At 44.9% G+C, this 20,484-nt stretch overlaps 2 long non-coding RNA genes across 5 annotated transcripts; both read left to right on the top strand.

The window, feature by feature from the left end:
- Nucleotides 1-8,397: 8,397 nt before the first annotated feature.
- On the top strand, nt 8,398-10,358 carry LOC140695299 (uncharacterized). Of its 2 annotated transcripts, XR_012071002.1 has the most exons (4): nt 8,398-8,555; nt 9,610-9,722; nt 9,931-10,021; nt 10,152-10,358. It is a non-coding gene; the product is annotated as an uncharacterized lncRNA (long non-coding RNA). The 2 variants fall into 2 exon arrangements; XR_012071001.1 differs by lacking the exon at nt 8,398-8,555 and having other exon boundaries at nt 9,482-9,722.
- Nucleotides 10,359-13,694: 3,336 nt separating this feature from the next.
- LOC140695287 (uncharacterized) lies at nt 13,695-15,655 on the top strand. Of its 3 annotated transcripts, XR_012070979.1 has the most exons (4): nt 13,695-13,852; nt 14,907-15,019; nt 15,228-15,318; nt 15,449-15,655. It is a non-coding gene; the product is annotated as an uncharacterized lncRNA (long non-coding RNA). The 3 variants fall into 3 exon arrangements; XR_012070978.1 differs by lacking the exon at nt 13,695-13,852 and having other exon boundaries at nt 14,779-15,019; XR_012070980.1 differs by lacking the exon at nt 13,695-13,852 and having other exon boundaries at nt 14,779-15,019; nt 15,401-15,618.
- Nucleotides 15,656-20,484: the final 4,829 nt, after the last annotated feature.

Raw genomic sequence — 20,484 nt, forward strand, 5'->3', positions numbered from 1 at the left:
ACTAGCGTCCCATGGGCCTTTCTTCTTCCCTCTTTCCTTTTGTTCAGAGCTCTATGCACCGTACCAATGGAGGGAAGTGTGTCCCTTTTCAGTTGATGGTTTCACACGTCTTTAAACTTTCTAACAGTTCACAGTACACAGGGACCCACTAAAGGAGACTTATGTTCCTGTAATATCCGTACACCCGGAATACATATGCGTCGCCTGATTTCTGCTGAAACACCCACACTCTCAGGACATGGATCCATTGGATTCATGGGGGCTGAAATTCCAAGAAATGAAACCAACCCCAATGTGCACTTTGCTGTCGGTCTCTTTTGCACTTAGTACACTTTGGCAGAGCTACTTGCCTTTGTTATAGGCTTCTTACATTTCTTCTCTACGTAGCCTAGAATATGGCATTCCTTCATCCTGTTGGAAGACATACAAGTCTACATCACGGACTAGGAATCCATTTGATTCCAAATCGGCATTAGTGTTAGGTCACGATATGCTCTTATGAATCAAAATTTACGAATATGAATGCACGCTTCTGATTTCCGAATACAAGTGTGCTGAGTACATGCAAGCCACGATACTGGGTCGATGCGTTCTGAATGACCCTTGACCTCACCTTGAGTATTTTCTTTTGAATAATCATGGTTCCCTTTGTATATGTCAGCCAACCATACCATTTTGGTGCTTGTTTGTTGGTTTGATTCTTTGTTGGTCTTCTTCTCGCTTGTTTTGCAAACACGTCAGGCCATGCATCTCTCCTTTCGCTTCAAACAGAGTCAAATAAGCTGATTCACTTAAGAGAGTGCTTCCAATCACCTATGATTTCCTGCTTCCCTCTCCCATCTTTAGGGTTTTGATGTCCTCCTTAAGTTCTTCTTCTTTCTTCTCTGCCACACATGTTCTTCTTGCATTTCCAATAATGGTTTCTTCTTTCCATTCCATCTTGCTGCTTTTCTATTCAGGGGAGTTTTCTCAACCTTTCTTTTAGAAAAACTTTTGAACTGCTGAATTCTTTTAAGATTTGCCGGTCTGTAGAATTCTCTAGCTCTGCCGTTATTTGAAATGGTGTTCATGTGGCATAGGCTACCCTAGGTGGCAGCATTTGGCCATTCAGGATATGGTCTGTGTCCTGGCACTCCTCCCTGTCCTGCAATATTGCTGCCGAGATATCAGCTGAAACCCCTCTGGAGGTTTCCTTGTGACTATGTTGTTTCCTCCAGGTGCATTTTAAATCACTCGGATATTCGTGAACTTTGTTGATTTGAATCATACAGCTGCTGGTAGGTCTATTGGGATTCCACCTCCTTCGGATGCTGTGTAATTCCTGAATTCGCATAGATGATTCTTTCTTGGCTTTCAGCAAGTTTCAGTCTGATTTTTCTACAGATAAATTTTCAGACACTTTTTGTTTCTTTATCTCTTGCTTTTCCATCTGGGACTCATGATTTCTATTCTTTCATGCCCTGTCTTAACCCAGGGTTCAACTGCAATGTTTTCATTTGTTTGCACTTGCTTTCCTATGTCTGCTTCTGACCGAGGTTTTTCTCTTCCCCTGTCTTCACAGTCATTCACGCGTCCCTCTGCATTATCTAGTCTGCTAAGGACTGAATTTTAGCCCTGATATTATCACAACCATTGAGTTTCCTGATATTTTTGGCTCGTGTTGAGACTTTCTCTGCCCCTTTTCTGGTATTCTGCCTTTTGTGATTCTGAGACACTGGTGTTCTTCAGTGTTTTCCTGACCTTCATTTTCAACACTTGTTCTGGATAGCGTTTTGCAGACTAGTTGTTTGAAAGCTTATCTTTTGCGCCTTCAATATCTTTGGAACTGAAAATGGTACTTCCTGTTTCTTTTACTGTTCTTCTTCATCTCTACTGGTCAGGTAATATCAGGTATCTAATGTAGACTTCTAGGGCTTTGTTAATTGAAAAATTTAGACTCTTGTCTCTACGCAATTCCATGGGATTTCTGTGAGGACAATTTCTCCTAGGCATTGATGCCATAACCTGTACCTGTGTGTGTTGTTTGGTATATCTCCAATTGCTGGTGTTGCATTAGTTGTGATGAACAACCCATTCTACTTCGATTAGCATAACTTCATTTTGATTATACTTATCTCACACTTCTGAAAGTGCACAGGACACTTCCTCTTGTGGAAATGAAGCTTCTAAAAGTTCTCAGCTCTGCATTCTTCTCTATGTCATTTTGGAGTGTTTCCAAAACAGCAAACTGAGAGTGCTCTTCTGCTTTTTATTGCCACGGGAATGTCCCAATGAAATGAGTTCTTTCCAGAGCTTCTCTGTCTACAGAAACACCAGTGGAAGCATATCTATGGATGTCACATATCAGGGCCTGCTGGAATGATCCCGCAGACCTTCCTTGTTGTCCTAGGTGCCGTACCGTGCCGGTGCCATCCAAAATGTAGCATCCGCTTTTGGGAGATAGTGCTGAAGGGAATGCTTCCTCTTCTCACGCTGTGGACTTGGACCACTCTCCCTTGTCCTCTCATCCTTGTGGCACGGGTGCACGAAGGCAACCACAGAGTTGTTGCGCATCCTGTGACTCAAACCAAACCATAATCCCAGCCCAGGTTATGAATGTAGCATATCCTAAGGCTTTTCATTCTGATTTCAAATTCAAGGCCCCCTGGATCCCTCAGACCAGATGCACGATATCTCTGATTCAGCCCCACACGTGCTCTATTGGCAAAATTCCCAATTGGTCCCTGGTCCTGCAGATGTACTGGGTGTGGCCATGGGACATATCGGTAATCGCAACCACGCGACCAGTGTGGTTGATTTATTATTGGTACACAGTTCGGTTTGCTCTCTTGATTCGACCCACCACATCCCACAACGCACTCCAGATCCCTGAGACTCAGCGTGTGCCATCATCCGTAGCTCTATGCCTCACTGACCATTGCCTCTGCTACCTCAAATTTGGCAGCTGGGATCTTGGTCTCAGAATTAACTGTGGGGATATTTTGCGCTGGTTTCTTTGAGTTCTCTCAGCCAAGCATCTGCTGTGCACTCTTGTAAATCTCAGCACATCACCTTCAAACCCATGTCTCCTGTCCGCTTGAGAGTGTGCGTCCAAGTTAAACAGAGTTTCACCCTTGTTGCTCCATCACCAGGGGTCCGACCCTGCACTGGTTTCCATTCCCTGCTTTGCATTCTCCTGCTTCCAGGTGTCCTGAGGCCTCATCCTGTCTTTGGGAGTAACAGACCTCTCTTCGGCCAGTGTCCTATGCTAAGGGCTGGGTGAGTGGATGTTTCCATTGCTCTGTACATGGGAGCGAGTGAGTGCAGGTTGCACTTCTTCTCTGCCAACTGGGCATCGATGAATCAACACTATCCAGATACATTTCACAGAAATGTGATATTTGCTTAGCTCTTTGTTTCTATACAGCCGTGGTGGGAGGGATTGTCCGAAGACAACTATTTTGACATTGTGTTGATATCCCATTTGCAGTCTTTAAGAAGTTTAACAGAACTCATTTACATGTTTTGGGAGTTATACGAAAATGGAGTTATTTTTTGAAACACACTAAATCGACCTAGAAGCCAGACTTGTCAATTTTGGTAACATTTTGTCAGCTCTACGGAAAAGCTAGACAGATAGAATGCAAACTAGCAGTCCAAACTGTTCAAGGGGTCATGTCAGCTCTTTAAGGTTGAAGCCTCCGAAACCAACAGGAACCATGAAATAACTTTTGGAAACATGGAATAACCCCCAACCTTGGATACACTTGTGCATGTGGTGCCCTGTATCCCAATGACACCTACTGGCCAATGTTGGCATTTCAAGGGGTAACATCCCTCTCTAGGAAAATACAAGAGGAAACAAACCAAATATATACATTTAGGTTTGAATCCAAAAGCACCTAGAGGCATTCTAGCTAGGAGAATCCTGCTGCAGTTATGCTAGTCTATTGAGAACCAGGTGTTTTTCTATCAGTGTTGAGAACGCTTAATCATCCGATCCTGTAGTTTAAAGCCATTTAACGCAACCAAGTCTGCACCCCCATGATATAGTGCCCCCGGGGGCTTGACTCAAGTGATAGACGATCCACATAAGCTGTGTCTTTAATGTCATTGGCGACTTTTACAGTTCAGTTCACTTTCTGACTTGTACTATTTACCTTCACTGTCTTGAAAAACTGAAGCCTAATACAGATTCATGTTCAGTCAAAGATTCCCCTCACTTACCACACTCCCTTCACCCCAGGGAAGACATAAACACAACATTTGCTGAATCTAGCGGAAGGACATCGTTTCTAGGTGTGAGCTAAGTATTCAATTTTATCTATTTCAGCCGAGACTATTTGACCTTGAAGGTGTTCACTGTTGTTCACAGAGAGTGAAGCTGGAGGAACTCTGATTCTAGGAGGGGCTTGCTCTTCTCGTAATGGCTTCATTGCAGCTCAGGTACTGATCCTTCAAAATGGATGCCTGAGTGGAGGGGAGGCAAGGGCAAGTGCTCACTAGCTAGGCCCAAACCTGGGAAAAGGCTTACCTGGGCTTGTTGAATTTTGGTCTGAATGGCTTGGGAATGCCCCTTGGGACGTGTGGATTCTCACGACCTCTTCCAAGAACAGGAGCGTTTTGATCATCTCTGCCATTTCTTCTCCTTCAGACGTCAGGGACCTTGGACCCGTTATTGGAGAAGAGAATTGAGGAACTTCCTCAAGTCCACGTTGGCACTCCGTATGTTTCTGCCTGTATCAGTGAGTTTCAATATGTCTCATGAATGTCTTTTGAGCCTGGTATCCTCTACAGCTGTCTCCACGCCAGTATTCTCCATTGTAGCAGAACATCTCTCATCCATGTGTTCGCATCTCTCCTCAATCCGTGCAGCCAGCTTACCAGCCAGCTTCTCTTCGTGTCTCCCCTAAAGTCGACTTCACCAGGACTGGGCAAGTCTGAAAGTACCTCGGAGCCTGACCAGTAAGCTGATGACAGGCAGATCTTCCACTGTCTGCCCTTTCAGGTTCTGGAAACTGACCTGTGACCTCAGGTCTTTGGGCAGCAGCAGTATCTCGAACTTACACAGCTTCCCGGACCAAAGACCTAAGCCAAGCTCCACAGAGGGCGGCAGCCCCTCCATCACACTGATCCACCCACAGAACTCTGCCCGGTTACCTAGGATCCAACAGCCACAACAAGCCTCGCGGTACACACCAACATTCCACCTGGAATCGAACCGCTAACTGCCATCCCCAATGGCTGCTGCATCTTGTCAGTGTTGGGGGAGGGGCTGCATCCGACGAGAGGTTCCTAAAGTAAATGTGATTCTACCCACTAGCGTCCCATGGGCCTTTCTTCTTCCCTCTTTCCTTTTGTTCAGAGCTCTATGCACCGTACCAATGGAGGGAAGTGTGTCCCTTTTCAGTTGATGGTTTCACACGTCTTTAAACTTTCTAACAGTTCACAGTACACAGGGACCCACTAAAGGAGACTTATGTTCCTGTAATATCCGTACACCCGGAATACATATGCGTCGCCTGATTTCTGCTGAAACACCCACACTCTCAGGACATGGATCCATTGGATTCATGGGGGCTGAAATTCCAAGAAATGAAACCAACCCCAATGTGCACTTTGCTGTCGGTCTCTTTTGCACTTAGTACACTTTGGCAGAGCTACTTGCCTTTGTTATAGGCTTCTTACATTTCTTCTCTACGTAGCCTAGAATATGGCATTCCTTCTTCCTGTTGGAAGACATACAAGTCTACATCACGGACTAGGAATCCATTTGATTCCAAATCGGCATTAGTGTTAGGTCACGATATGCTCTTATGAATCAAAATTTACGAATATGAATGCACGCTTCTGATTTCCGAATACAAGTGTGCTGAGTACATGCAAGCCACGATACTGGGTCGATGCGTTCTGAATGACCCTTGACCTCACCTTGAGTATTTTCTTTTGAATAATCATGGTTCCCTTTGTATATGTCAGCCAACCATACCATTTTGGTGCTTGTTTGTTGGTTTGATTCTTTGTTGGTCTTCTTCTCGCTTGTTTTGCAAACACGTCAGGCCATGCATCTCTCCTTTCGCTTCAAACAGAGTCAAATAAGCTGATTCACTTAAGAGAGTGCTTCCAATCACCTATGATTTCCTGCTTCCCTCTCCCATCTTTAGGGTTTTGATGTCCTCCTTAAGTTCTTCTTCTTTCTTCTCTGCCACACATGCTCTTCTTGCATTTCCAATAATGGTTTCTTCTTTCCATTCCATCTTGCTGCTTTTCTATTCAGGGGAGTTTTCTCAACCTTTCTTTTAGAAAAACTTTTGAACTGCTGAATTCTTTTAAGATTTGCCGGTCTGTAGAATTCTCTAGCTCTGCCGTTATTTGAAATGGTGTTCATGTGGCATAGGCTACCCTAGGTGGCAGCATTTGGCCATTCAGGATATGGTCTGTGTCCTGGCACTCCTCCCTGTCCTGCAATATTGCTGCCGAGATATCAGCTGAAACCCCTCTGGAGGTTTCCTTGTGACTATGTTGTTTCCTCCAGGTGCATTTTAAATCACTCGGATATTCGTGAACTTTGTTGATTTGAATCATACAGCTGCTGGTAGGTCTATTGGGATTCCACCTCCTTCGGATGCTGTGTAATTCCTGAATTCGCATAGATGATTCTTTCTTGGCTTTCAGCAAGTTTCAGTCTGATTTTTCTACAGATAAATTTTCAGACACTTTTTGTTTCTTTATCTCTTGCTTTTCCATCTGGGACTCATGATTTCTATTCTTTCATGCCCTGTCTTAACCCAGGGTTCAACTGCAATGTTTTCATTTGTTTGCACTTGCTTTCCTATGTCTGCTTCTGACCGAGGTTTTTCTCTTCCCCTGTCTTCACAGTCATTCACGCGTCCCTCTGCATTATCTAGTCTGCTAAGGACTGAATTTTAGCCCTGATATTATCACAACCATTGAGTTTCCTGATATTTTTGGCTCGTGTTGAGACTTTCTCTTCCCCTTTTCTGGTATTCTGCCTTTTGTGATTCTGAGACACTGGTGTTCTTCAGTGTTTTCCTGACCTTCATTTTCAACACTTGTTCTGGATAGCGTTTTGCAGACTAGTTGTTTGAAAGCTTATCTTTTGCGCCTTCAATATCTTTGGAACTGAAAATGGTACTTCCTGTTTCTTTTACTGTTCTTCTTCATCTCTACTGGTCAGGTAATATCAGGTATCTAATGTAGACTTCTAGGGCTTTGTTAATTGAAAAATTTAGACTCTTGTCTCTACGCAATTCCATGGGATTTCTGTGAGGACAATTTCTCCTAGGCATTGATGCCATAACCTGTACCTGTGTGTGTTGTTTGGTATATCTCCAATTGCTGGTGTTGCATTAGTTGTGATGAACAACCCATTCTACTTCGATTAGCATAACTTCATTTTGATTATACTTATCTCACACTTCTGAAAGTGCACAGGACACTTCCTCTTGTGGAAATGAAGCTTCTAAAAGTTCTCAGCTCTGCATTCTTCTCTATGTCATTTTGGAGTGTTTCCAAAACAGCAAACTGAGAGTGCTCTTCTGCTTTTTATTGCCACGGGAATGTCCCAATGAAATGAGTTCTTTCCAGAGCTTCTCTGTCTACAGAAACACCAGTGGAAGCATATCTAAGGATGTCACATATCAGGGCCTGCTGGAATGATCCCGCAGACCTTCCTTGTTGTCCTAGGTGCCGTACCGTGCCGGTGCCATCCAAAATGTAGCATCCGCTTTTGGGAGATAGTGCTGAAGGGAATGCTTCCTCTTCTCACGCTGTGGACTTGGACCACTCTCCCTTGTCCTCTCATCCTTGTCGCACGGGTGCACGAAGGCAACCACAGAGTTGTTGCGCATCCTGTGACTCAAACCAAACCATAATCCCAGCCCAGGTTATGAATGTAGCATATCCTAAGGCTTTTCATTCTGATTTCAAATTCAAGGCCCCCTGGATCCCTCAGACCAGATGCACGATATCTCTGATTCAGCCCCACACGTGCTCTATTGGCAAAATTCCCAATTGGTCCCTGGTCCTGCAGATGTACTGGGTGTGGCCATGGGACATATCGGTAATCGCAACCGCGCGACCAGTGTGGTTGATTTATTATTGGTACACAGTTCGGTTTGCTCTCTTGATTCGACCCACCACATCCCACAACGCACTCCAGATCCCTGAGACTCAGCGTGTGCCATCATCCGTAGCTCTATGCCTCACTGACCATTGCCTCTGCTACCTCAAATTTGGCAGCTGGGATCTTGGTCTCAGAATTAACTGTGGGGATATTTTGCGCTGGTTTCTTTGAGTTCTCTCAGCCAAGCATCTGCTGTGCACTCTTGTAAATCTCAGCACATCACCTTCAAACCCATGTCTCCTGTCCGCTTGAGAGTGTGCGTCCAAGTTAAACAGAGTTTCACCCTTGTTGCTCCATCACCAGGGGTCCGAACCTGCACTGGTTTCCATTCCCTGCTTTGCATTCTCCTGCTTCCAGGTGTCCTGAGGCCTCATCCTGTCTTTGGGAGTAACAGACCTCTCTTCGGCCAGTGTCCTATGCTAAGGGCTGGGTGAGTGGATGTTTCCATTGCTCTGTACATGGGAGCGAGTGAGTGCAGGTTGCACTTCTTCTCTGCCAACTGGGCATCGATGAATCAACACTATCCAGATACATTTCACAGAAATGTGATATTTGCTTAGCTCTTTGTTTCTATACAGCCGTGGTGGGAGGGATTGTCCGAAGACAACTATTTTGACATTGTGTTGATATCCCATTTGCAGTCTTTAAGAAGTTTAACAGAACTCATTTACATGTTTTGGGAGTTATACGAAAATGGAGTTATTTTTTGAAACACACTAAATCGACCTAGAAGCCAGACTTGTCAATTTTGGTAACATTGTGTCAGCTCTACGGAAAAGCTAGACAGATAGAATGCAAACTAGCAGTCCAAACTGTTCAAGGGGTCATGTCAGCTCTTTAAGGTTGAAGCCTCCGAAACCAACAGGAACCATGAAATAACTTTTGGAAACATGGAATAACCCCCAACCTTGGATACACTTGTGCATGTGGTGCCCTGTATCCCAATGACACCTACTGGCCAATGTTGGCATTTCAAGGGGTAACATCCCTCTCTAGGAAAATACAAGAGGAAACAAACCAAATATATACATTTAGGTTTGAATCCAAAAGCACCTAGAGGCATTCTAGCTAGGAGAATCCTGCTGCAGTTATGCTAGTCTATTGAGAACCAGGTGTTTTTCTATCAGTGTTGAGAACGCTTAATCATCCGATCCTGTAGTTTAAAGCCATTTAACGCAACCAAGTCTGCACCCCCATGATATAGTGCCCCCGGGGGCTTGACTCAAGTGATAGACGATCCACATAAGCTGTGTCTTTAATGTCATTGGCGACTTTTACAGTTCAGTTCACTTTCTGACTTGTACTATTTACCTTCACTGTCTTGAAAAACTGAAGCCTAATACAGATTCATGTTCAGTCAAAGATTCCCCTCACTTACCACACTCCCTTCACCCCAGGGAAGACATAAACACAACATTTGCTGAATCTAGCGGAAGGACATCGTTTCTAGGTGTGAGCTAAGTATTCAATTTTATCTATTTCAGCCGAGACTATTTGACCTTGAAGGTGTTCACTGTTGTTCACAGAGAGTGAAGCTGGAGGAACTCTGATTCTAGGAGGGGCTTGCTCTTCTCGTAATGGCTTCATTGCAGCTCAGGTACTGATCCTTCAAAATGGATGCCTGAGTGGAGGGGAGGCAAGGGCAAGTGCTCACTAGCTAGGCCCAAACCTGGGAAAAGGCTTACCTGGGCTTGTTGAATTTTGGTCTGAATGGCTTGGGAATGCCCCTTGGGACGTGTGGATTCTCACGACCTCTTCCAAGAACAGGAGCGTTTTGATCATCTCTGCCATTTCTTCTCCTTCAGACGTCAGGGACCTTGGACCCGTTATTGGAGAAGAGAATTGAGGAACTTCCTCAAGTCCACGTTGGCACTCCGTATGTTTCTGCCTGTATCAGTGAGTTTCAATATGTCTCATGAATGTCTTTTGAGCCTGGTATCCTCTACAGCTGTCTCCACGCCAGTATTCTCCATTGTAGCAGAACATCTCTCATCCATGTGTTCGCATCTCTCCTCAATCCGTGCAGCCAGCTTACCGGCCAGCTTCTCTTCGTGTCTCCCCTAAAGTCGACTTCACCAGGACTGGGCAAGTCTGAAAGTACCTCGGAGCCTGACCAGTAAGCTGATGACAGGCAGATCTTCCACTGTCTGCCCTTTCAGGTTCTGGAAACTGACCTGTGACCTCAGGTCTTTGGGCAGCAGCAGTATCTCGAACTTACACAGCTTCCCGGACCAAAGACCTAAGCCAAGCTCCACAGAGGGCGGCAGCCCCTCCATCACACTGATCCACCCACAGAACTCTGCCCGGTTACCTAGGATCCAACAGCCACAACAAGCCTCGCGGTACACACCAACATTCCACCTGGAATCCAACCGCTAACTGCCATCCCCAATGGCTGCTGCATCTTGTCAGTGTTGGGGGAGGGGCTGCATCCGACGAGAGGTTCCTAAGGTAAATGTGATTCTACCCACTAGCGTCCCATGGGCCTTTCTTCTTCCCTCTTTCCTTTTGTTCAGAGCTCTATGCACCGTACCAATGGAGGGAAGTGTGTCCCTTTTCAGTTGATGGTTTCACACGTCTTTAAACTTTCTAACAGTTCACAGTACACAGGGACCCACTAAAGGAGACTTATGTTCCTGTAATATCCGTACACCCGGAATACATATGCGTCGCCTGATTTCTGCTGAAACACCCACACTCTCAGGACATGGATCCATTGGATTCATGGGGGCTGAAATTCCAAGAAATGAAACCAACCCCAATGTGCACTTTGCTGTCGGTCTCTTTTGCACTTAGTACACTTTGGCAGAGCTACTTGCCTTTGTTATAGGCTTCTTACATTTCTTCTCTACGTAGCCTAGAATATGGCATTCCTTCATCCTGTTGGAAGACATACAAGTCTACATCACGGACTAGGAATCCATTTGATTCCAAATCGGCATTAGTGTTAGGTCACGATATGCTCTTATGAATCAAAATTTACGAATATGAATGCACGCTTCTGATTTCCGAATACAAGTGTGCTGAGTACATGCAAGCCACGATACTGGGTCGATGCGTTCTGAATGACCCTTGACCTCACCTTGAGTATTTTCTTTTGAATAATCATGGTTCCCTTTGTATATGTCAGCCAACCATACCATTTTGGTGCTTGTTTGTTGGTTTGATTCTTTGTTGGTCTTCTTCTCGCTTGTTTTGCAAACACGTCAGGCCATGCATCTCTCCTTTCGCTTCAAACAGAGTCAAATAAGCTGATTCACTTAAGAGAGTGCTTCCAATCACCTATGATTTCCTGCTTCCCTCTCCCATCTTTAGGGTTTTGATGTCCTCCTTAAGTTCTTCTTCTTTCTTCTCTGCCACACATGCTCTTCTTGCATTTCCAATAATGGTTTCTTCTTTCCATTCCATCTTGCTGCTTTTCTATTCAGGGGAGTTTTCTCAACCTTTCTTTTAGAAAAACTTTTGAACTGCTGAATTCTTTTAAGATTTGCCGGTCTGTAGAATTCTCTAGCTCTGCCGTTATTTGAAATGGTGTTCATGTGGCATAGGCTACCCTAGGTGGCAGCATTTGGCCATTCAGGATATGGTCTGTGTCCTGGCACTCCTCCCTGTCCTGCAATATTGCTGCCGAGATATCAGCTGAAACCCCTCTGGAGGTTTCCTTGTGACTATGTTGTTTCCTCCAGGTGCATTTTAAATCACTCGGATATTCGTGAACTTTGTTGATTTGAATCATACAGCTGCTGGTAGGTCTATTGGGATTCCACCTCCTTCGGATGCTGTGTAATTCCTGAATTCGCATAGATGATTCTTTCTTGGCTTTCAGCAAGTTTCAGTCTGATTTTTCTACAGATAAATTTTCAGACACTTTTTGTTTCTTTATCTCTTGCTTTTCCATCTGGGACTCATGATTTCTATTCTTTCATGCCCTGTCTTAACCCAGGGTTCAACTGCAATGTTTTCATTTGTTTGCACTTGCTTTCCTATGTCTGCTTCTGACCGAGGTTTTTCTCTTCCCCTGTCTTCACAGTCATTCACGCGTCCCTCTGCATTATCTAGTCTGCTAAGGACTGAATTTTAGCCCTGATATTATCACCACCATTGAGTTTCCTGATATTTTTGGCTCGTGTTGAGACTTTCTCTTCCCCTTTTCTGGTATTCTGCCTTTTGTGATTCTGAGACACTGGTGTTCTTCAGTGTTTTCCTGACCTTCATTTTCAACACTTGTTCTGGATAGCGTTTTGCAGACTAGTTGTTTGAAAGCTTATCTTTTGCGCCTTCAATATCTTTGGAACTGAAAATGGTACTTCCTGTTTCTTTTACTGTTCTTCTTCATCTCTACTGGTCAGGTAATATCAGGTATCTAATGTAGACTTCTAGGGCTTTGTTAATTGAAAAATTTAGACTCTTGTCTCTACGCAATTCCATGGGATTTCTGTGAGGACAATTTCTCCTAGGCATTGATGCCATAACCTGTACCTGTGTGTGTTGTTTGGTATATCTCCAATTGCTGGTGTTGCATTAGTTGTGATGAACAACCCATTCTACTTCGATTAGCATAACTTCATTTTGATTATACTTATCTCACACTTCTGAAAGTGCACAGGACACTTCCTCTTGTGGAAATGAAGCTTCTAAAAGTTCTCAGCTCTGCATTCTTCTCTATGTCATTTTGGAGTGTTTCCAAAACAGCAAACTGAGAGTGCTCTTCTGCTTTTTATTGCCACGGGAATGTCCCAATGAAATGAGTTCTTTCCAGAGCTTCTCTGTCTACAGAAACACCAGTGGAAGCATATCTATGGATGTCACATATCAGGGCCTGCTGGAATGATCCCGCAGACCTTCCTTGTTGTCCTAGGTGCCGTACCGTGCCGGTGCCATCCAAAATGTAGCATCCGCTTTTGGGAGATAGTGCTGAAGGGAATGCTTCCTCTTCTCACGCTGTGGACTTGGACCACTCTCCCTTGTCCTCTCATCCTTGTGGCACGGGTGCACGAAGGCAACGACAGAGTTGTTGCGCATCCTGTGACTCAAACCAAACCATAATCCCAGCCCAGGTTATGAATGTAGCATATCCTAAGGCTTTTCATTCTGATTTCAAATTCAAGGCCCCCTGGATCCCTCAGACCAGATGCACGATATCTCTGATTCAGCCCCACACGTGCTCTATTGGCAAAATTCCCAATTGGTCCCTGGTCCTGCAGATGTACTGGGTGTGGCCATGGGACATATCGGTAATCGCAACCGCGCGACCAGTGTGGTTGATTTATTATTGGTACACAGTTCGGTTTGCTCTCTTGATTCGACCCACCACATCCCACAACGCACTCCAGATCCCTGAGACTCAGCGTGTGCCATCATCCGTAGCTCTATGCCTCACTGACCATTGCCTCTGCTACCTCAAATTTGGCAGCTGGGATCTTGGTCTCAGAATTAACTGTGGGGATATTTTGCGCTGGTTTCTTTGAGTTCTCTCAGCCAAGCATCTGCTGTGCACTCTTGTAAATCTCAGCACATCACCTTCAAACCCATGTCTCCTGTCCGCTTGAGAGTGTGCGTCCAAGTTAAACAGAGTTTCACCCTTGTTGCTCCATCACCAGGGGTCCGAACCTGCACTGGTTTCCATTCCCTGCTTTGCATTCTCCTGCTTCCAGGTGTCCTGAGGCCTCATCCTGTCTTTGGGAGTAACAGACCTCTCTTCGGCCAGTGTCCTATGCTAAGGGCTGGGTGAGTGGATGTTTCCATTGCTCTGTACATGGGAGCGAGTGAGTGCAGGTTGCACTTCTTCTCTGCCAACTGGGCATCGATGAATCAACACTATCCAGATACATTTCACAGAAATGTGATATTTGCTTAGCTCTTTGTTTCTATACAGCCGTGGTGGGAGGGATTGTCCGAAGACAACTATTTTGACATTGTGTTGATATCCCATTTGCAGTCTTTAAGAAGTTTAACAGAACTCATTTACATGTTTTGGGAGTTATACGAAAATGGAGTTATTTTTTGAAACACACTAAATCGACCTAGAAGCCAGACTTGTCAATTTTGGTAACATTGTGTCAGCTCTACGGAAAAGCTAGACAGATAGAATGCAAACTAGCAGTCCAAACTGTTCAAGGGGTCATGTCAGCTCTTTAAGGTTGAAGCCTCCGAAACCAACAGGAACCATGAAATAACTTTTGGAAACATGGAATAACCCCCAACCTTGGATACACTTGTGCATGTGGTGCCCTGTATCCCAATGACACCTACTGGCCAATGTTGGCATTTCAAGGGGTAACATCCCTCTCTAGGAAAATACAAGAGGAAACAAACCAAATATATACATTTAGGTTTGAATCCAAAAGCACCTAGAGGCATTCTAGCTAGGAGAATCCTGCTGCAGTTATGCTAGTCTATTGAGAACCAGGTGTTTTTCTATCAGTGTTGAGAACGCTTAATCATCCGATCCTGTAGTTTAAAGCCATTTAACGCAACCAAGTCTGCACCCCCATGATATAGTGCCCCCGGGGGCTTGACTCAAGTGATAGACGATCCACATAAGCTGTGTCTTTAATGTCATTGGCGACTTTTACAGTTCAGTTCACTTTCTGACTTGTACTATTTACCTTCACTGTCTTGAAAAACTGAAGCCTAATACAGATTCATGTTCAGTCAAAGATTCCCCTCACTTACCACACTCCCTTCACCCCAGGGAAGACATAAACACAACATTTGCTGAATCTAGCGGAAGGACATCGTTTCTAGGTGTGAGCTAAGTATTCAATTTTATCTATTTCAGCCGAGACTATTTGACCTTGAAGGTGTTCACTGTTGTTCACAGAGAGTGAAGCTGGAGGAACTCTGATTCTAGGAGGGGCTTGCTCTTCTCGTAATGGCTTCATTGCAGCTCAGGTACTGATCCTTCAAAATGGATGCCTGAGTGGAGGGGAGGCAAGGGCAAGTGCTCACTAGCTAGGCCCAAACCTGGGAAAAGGCTTACCTGGGCTTGTTGAATTTTGGTCTGAATGGCTTGGGAATGCCCCTTGGGACGTGTGGATTCTCACGACCTCTTCCAAGAACAGGAGCGTTTTGATCATCTCTGCCATTTCTTCTCCTTCAGACGTCAGGGACCTTGGACCCGTTATTGGAGAAGAGAATTGAGGAACTTCCTCAAGTCCACGTTGGCACTCCGTATGTTTCTGCCTGTATCAGTGAGTTTCAATATGTCTCATGAATGTCTTTTGAGCCTGGTATCCTCTACAGCTGTCTCCACGCCAGTATTCTCCATTGTAGCAGAACATCTCTCATCCATGTGTTCGCATCTCTCCTCAATCCGTGCAGCCAGCTTACCGGCCAGCTTCTCTTCGTGTCTCCCCTAAAGTCGACTTCACCAGGACTGGGCAAGTCTGAAAGTACCTCGGAGCCTGACCAGTAAGCTGATGACAGGCAGATCTTCCACTGTCTGCCCTTTCAGGTTCTGGAAACTGACCTGTGACCTCAGGTCTTTGGGCAGCAGCAGTATCTCGAACTTACACAGCTTCCCGGACCAAAGACCTAAGCCAAGCTCCACAGAGGGCGGCAGCCCCTCCATCACACTGATCCACCCACAGAACTCTGCCCGGTTACCTAGGATCCAACAGCCACAACAAGCCTCGCGGTACACACCAACATTCCACCTGGAATCCAACCGCTAACTGCCATCCCCAATGGCTGCTGCATCTTGTCAGTGTTGGGGGAGGGGCTGCATCCGACGAGAGGTTCCTAAGGTAAATGTGATTCTACCCACTAGCGTCCCATGGGCCTTTCTTCTTCCCTCTTTCCTTTTGTTCAGAGCTCTATGCACCGTACCAATGGAGGGAAGTGTGTCCCTTTTCAGTTGATGGTTTCACACGTCTTTAAACTTTCTAACAGTTCACAGTACACAGGGACCCACTAAAGGAGACTTATGTTCCTGTAATATCCGTACACCCGGAATACATATGCGTCGCCTGATTTCTGCTGAAACACCCACACTCTCAGGACATGGATCCATTGGATTCATGGGGGCTGAAATTCCAAGAAATGAAACCAACCCCAATGTGCACTTTGCTGTCGGTCTCTTTTGCACTTAGTACACTTTGGCAGAGCTACTTGCCTTTGTTATAGGCTTCTTACATTTCTTCTCTACGTAGCCTAGAATATGGCATTCCTTCATCCTGTTGGAAGACATACAAGTCTACATCACGGACTAGGAATCCATTTGATTCCAAATCGGCATTAGTGTTAGGTCACGATATGCTCTTATGAATCAAAATTTACGAATATGAATGCACGCTTCTGATTTCCGAATACAAGTGTGCTGAGTACATGCAAGCCACGATACTGGGTCGATGCGTTCTGAATGACCCTTGACCTCACCTTGAGTATTTTCTTTTGAATAATCATGGTTCCCTTTGTATATGTCAGCCAACCATACCATTTTGGTGCTTGTTTGTTGGTTTGATTCTTTGTTGGTCTTCTTCTCGCTTGTTTTGCAAACACGTCAGGCCATGCATCTCTCCTTTCGCTTCAAACAGAGTCAAATAAGCTGATTCACTTAAGAGAGTGCTTCCAATCACCTATGATTTCCTGCTTCCCTCTCCCATCTTTAGGGTTTTGATGTCCTCCTTAAGTTCTTCTTCTTTCTTCTCTGCCACACATGCTCTTCTTGCATTTCCAATAATGGTTTCTTCTTTCCATTCCATCTTGCTGCTTTTCTATTCAGGGGAGTTTTCTCAACCTTTCTTTTAGAAAAACTTTTGAACTGCTGAATTCTTTTAAGATTTGCCGGTCTGTAGAATTCTCTAGCTCTGCCGTTATTTGAAATGGTGTTCATGTGGCATAGGCTACCCTAGGTGGCAGCATTTGGCCATTCAGGATATGGTCTGTGTCCTGGCACTCCTCCCTGTCCTGCAATATTGCTGCCGAGATATCAGCTGAAACCCCTCTGGAGGTTTCCTTGTGACTATGTTGTTTCCTCCAGGTGCATTTTAAATCACTCGGATATTCGTGAACTTTGTTGATTTGAATCATACAGCTGCTGGTAGGTCTATTGGGATTCCACCTCCTTCGGATGCTGTGTAATTCCTGAATTCGCATAGATGATTCTTTCTTGGCTTTCAGCAAGTTTCAGTCTGATTTTTCTACAGATAAATTTTCAGACACTTTTTGTTTCTTTATCTCTTGCTTTTCCATCTGGGACTCATGATTTCTATTCTTTCATGCCCTGTCTTAACCCAGGGTTCAACTGCAATGTTTTCATTTGTTTGCACTTGCTTTCCTATGTCTGCTTCTGACCGAGGTTTTTCTCTTCCCCTGTCTTCACAGTCATTCACGCGTCCCTCTGCATTATCTAGTCTGCTAAGGACTGAATTTTAGCCCTGATATTATCACCACCATTGAGTTTCCTGATATTTTTGGCTCGTGTTGAGACTTTCTCTTCCCCTTTTCTGGTATTCTGCCTTTTGTGATTCTGAGACACTGGTGTTCTTCAGTGTTTTCCTGACCTTCATTTTCAACACTTGTTCTGGATAGCGTTTTGCAGACTAGTTGTTTGAAAGCTTATCTTTTGCGCCTTCAATATCTTTGGAACTGAAAATGGTACTTCCTGTTTCTTTTACTGTTCTTCTTCATCTCTACTGGTCAGGTAATATCAGGTATCTAATGTAGACTTCTAGGGCTTTGTTAATTGAAAAATTTAGACTCTTGTCTCTACGCAATTCCATGGGATTTCTGTGAGGACAATTTCTCCTAGGCATTGATGCCATAACCTGTACCTGTGTGTGTTGTTTGGTATATCTCCAATTGCTGGTGTTGCATTAGTTGTGATGAACAACCCATTCTACTTCGATTAGCATAACTTCATTTTGATTATACTTATCTCACACTTCTGAAAGTGCACAGGACACTTCCTCTTGTGGAAATGAAGCTTCTAAAAGTTCTCAGCTCTGCATTCTTCTCTATGTCATTTTGGAGTGTTTCCAAAACAGCAAACTGAGAGTGCTCTTCTGCTTTTTATTGCCACGGGAATGTCCCAATGAAATGAGTTCTTTCCAGAGCTTCTCTGTCTACAGAAACACCAGTGGAAGCATATCTATGGATGTCACATATCAGGGCCTGCTGGAATGATCCCGCAGACCTTCCTTGTTGTCCTAGGTGCCGTACCGTGCCGGTGCCATCCAAAATGTAGCATCCGCTTTTGGGAGATAGTGCTGAAGGGAATGCTTCCTCTTCTCACGCTGTGGACTTGGACCACTCTCCCTTGTCCTCTCATCCTTGTGGCACGGGTGCACGAAGGCAACCACAGAGTTGTTGCGCATCCTGTGACTCAAACCAAACCATAATCCCAGCCCAGGTTATGAATGTAGCATATCCTAAGGCTTTTCATTCTGATTTCAAATTCAAGGCCCCCTGGATCCCTCAGACCAGATGCACGATATCTCTGATTCAGCCCCACACGTGCTCTATTGGCAAAATTCCCAATTGGTCCCTGGTCCTGCAGATGTACTGGGTGTGGCCATGGGACATATCGGTAATCGCAACCGCGCGACCAGTGTGGTTGATTTATTATTGGTACACAGTTCGGTTTGCTCTCTTGATTCGACCCACCACATCCCACAACGCACTCCAGATCCCTGAGACTCAGCGTGTGCCATCATCCGTAGCTCTATGCCTCACTGACCATTGCCTCTGCTACCTCAAATTTGGCAGCTTGGATCTTGGTCTCAGAATTAACTGTGGGGATATTTTGCGCTGGTTTCTTTGAGTTCTCTCAGCCAAGCATCTGCTGTGCACTCTTGTAAATCTCAGCACATCACCTTCAAACCCATGTCTCCTGTCCGCTTGAGAGTGTGCGTCCAAGTTAAACAGAGTTTCACCCTTGTTGCTCCATCACCAGGGGTCCGAACCTGCACTGGTTTCCATTCCCTGCTTTGCATTCTCCTGCTTCCAGGTGTCCTGAGGCCTCATCCTGTCTTTGGGAGTAACAGACCTCTCTTCGGCCAGTGTCCTATGCTAAGGGCTGGGTGAGTGGATGTTTCCATTGCTCTGTACATGGGAGCGAGTGAGTGCAGGTTGCACTTCTTCTCTGCCAACTGGGCATCGATGAATCAACACTATCCAGATACATTTCACAGAAATGTGATATTTGCTTAGCTCTTTGTTTCTATACAGCCGTGGTGGGAGGGATTGTCCGAAGACAACTATTTTGACATTGTGTTGATATCCCATTTGCAGTCTTTAAGAAGTTTAACAGAACTCATTTACATGTTTTGGGAGTTATACGAAAATGGAGTTATTTTTTGAAACACACTAAATCGACCTAGAAGCCAGACTTGTCAATTTTGGTAACATTTTGTCAGCTCTATGGAAAAGCTAGACAGATAGAATGCAAACTAGCAGTCCAAACTGTTCAAGGGGTCATGTCAGCTCTTTAAGGTTGAAGCCTCCGAAACCAACAGGAACCATGAAATAACTTTTGGAAACATGGAATAACCCCCAACCTTGGATACACTTGTGCATGTGGTGCCCTGTATCCCAATGACACCTACTGGCCAATGTTGGCATTTCAAGGGGTAACATCCCTCTCTAGGAAAATACAAGAGGAAACAAACCAAATATATACATTTAGGTTTGAATCCAAAAGCACCTAGAGGCATTCTAGCTAGGAGAATCCTGCTGCAGTTATGCTAGTCTATTGAGAACCAGGTGTTTTTCTATCAGTGTTGAGAACGCTTAATCATCCGATCCTGTAGTTTAAAGCCATTTAACGCAACCAAGTCTGCACCCCATGATATAGTGCCCCCGGGGGCTTGACTCAAGTGATAGACGATCCACATAAGCTGTGTCTTTAATGTCATTGGCGACTTTTACAGTTCAGTTCACTTTCTGACTTGTACTATTTACCTTCACTGTCTTGAAAAACTGAAGCCTAATACAGATTCATGTTCAGTCTAAGATTCCCCTCACTTACCACACTCCCTTCACCCCAGGGAAGACATAAACACAACATTTGCTGAATCTAGCGGAAGGACATCGTTTCTAGGTGTGAGCTAAGTATTCAATTTTATCTATTTCAGCCGAGACTATTTGACCTTGAAGCTGTTCACTGTTGTTCACAGAGAGTGAAGCTGGAGGAACTCTGATTCTAGGAGGGGTTTGCTCTTCTCGTAATGGCTTCATTGCAGCTCAGGTACTGATCCTTCAAAATGGATGCCTGAGTGGAGGGGAGGCAAGGGCAAGTGCTCACTAGCTAGGCCCAAACCTGGGAAAAGGCTTACCTGGGCTTGTTGAATTTTGGTCTGAATGGCTTGGGAATGCCCCTTGGGACGTGTGGATTCTCACGACCTCTTCCAAGAACA

This window comes from Vicugna pacos, unplaced genomic scaffold (assembly GCF_048564905.1).
Source record: "Vicugna pacos unplaced genomic scaffold, VicPac4 scaffold_195, whole genome shotgun sequence".
Classification (NCBI taxonomy): domain Eukaryota; kingdom Metazoa; phylum Chordata; class Mammalia; order Artiodactyla; family Camelidae; genus Vicugna; species Vicugna pacos.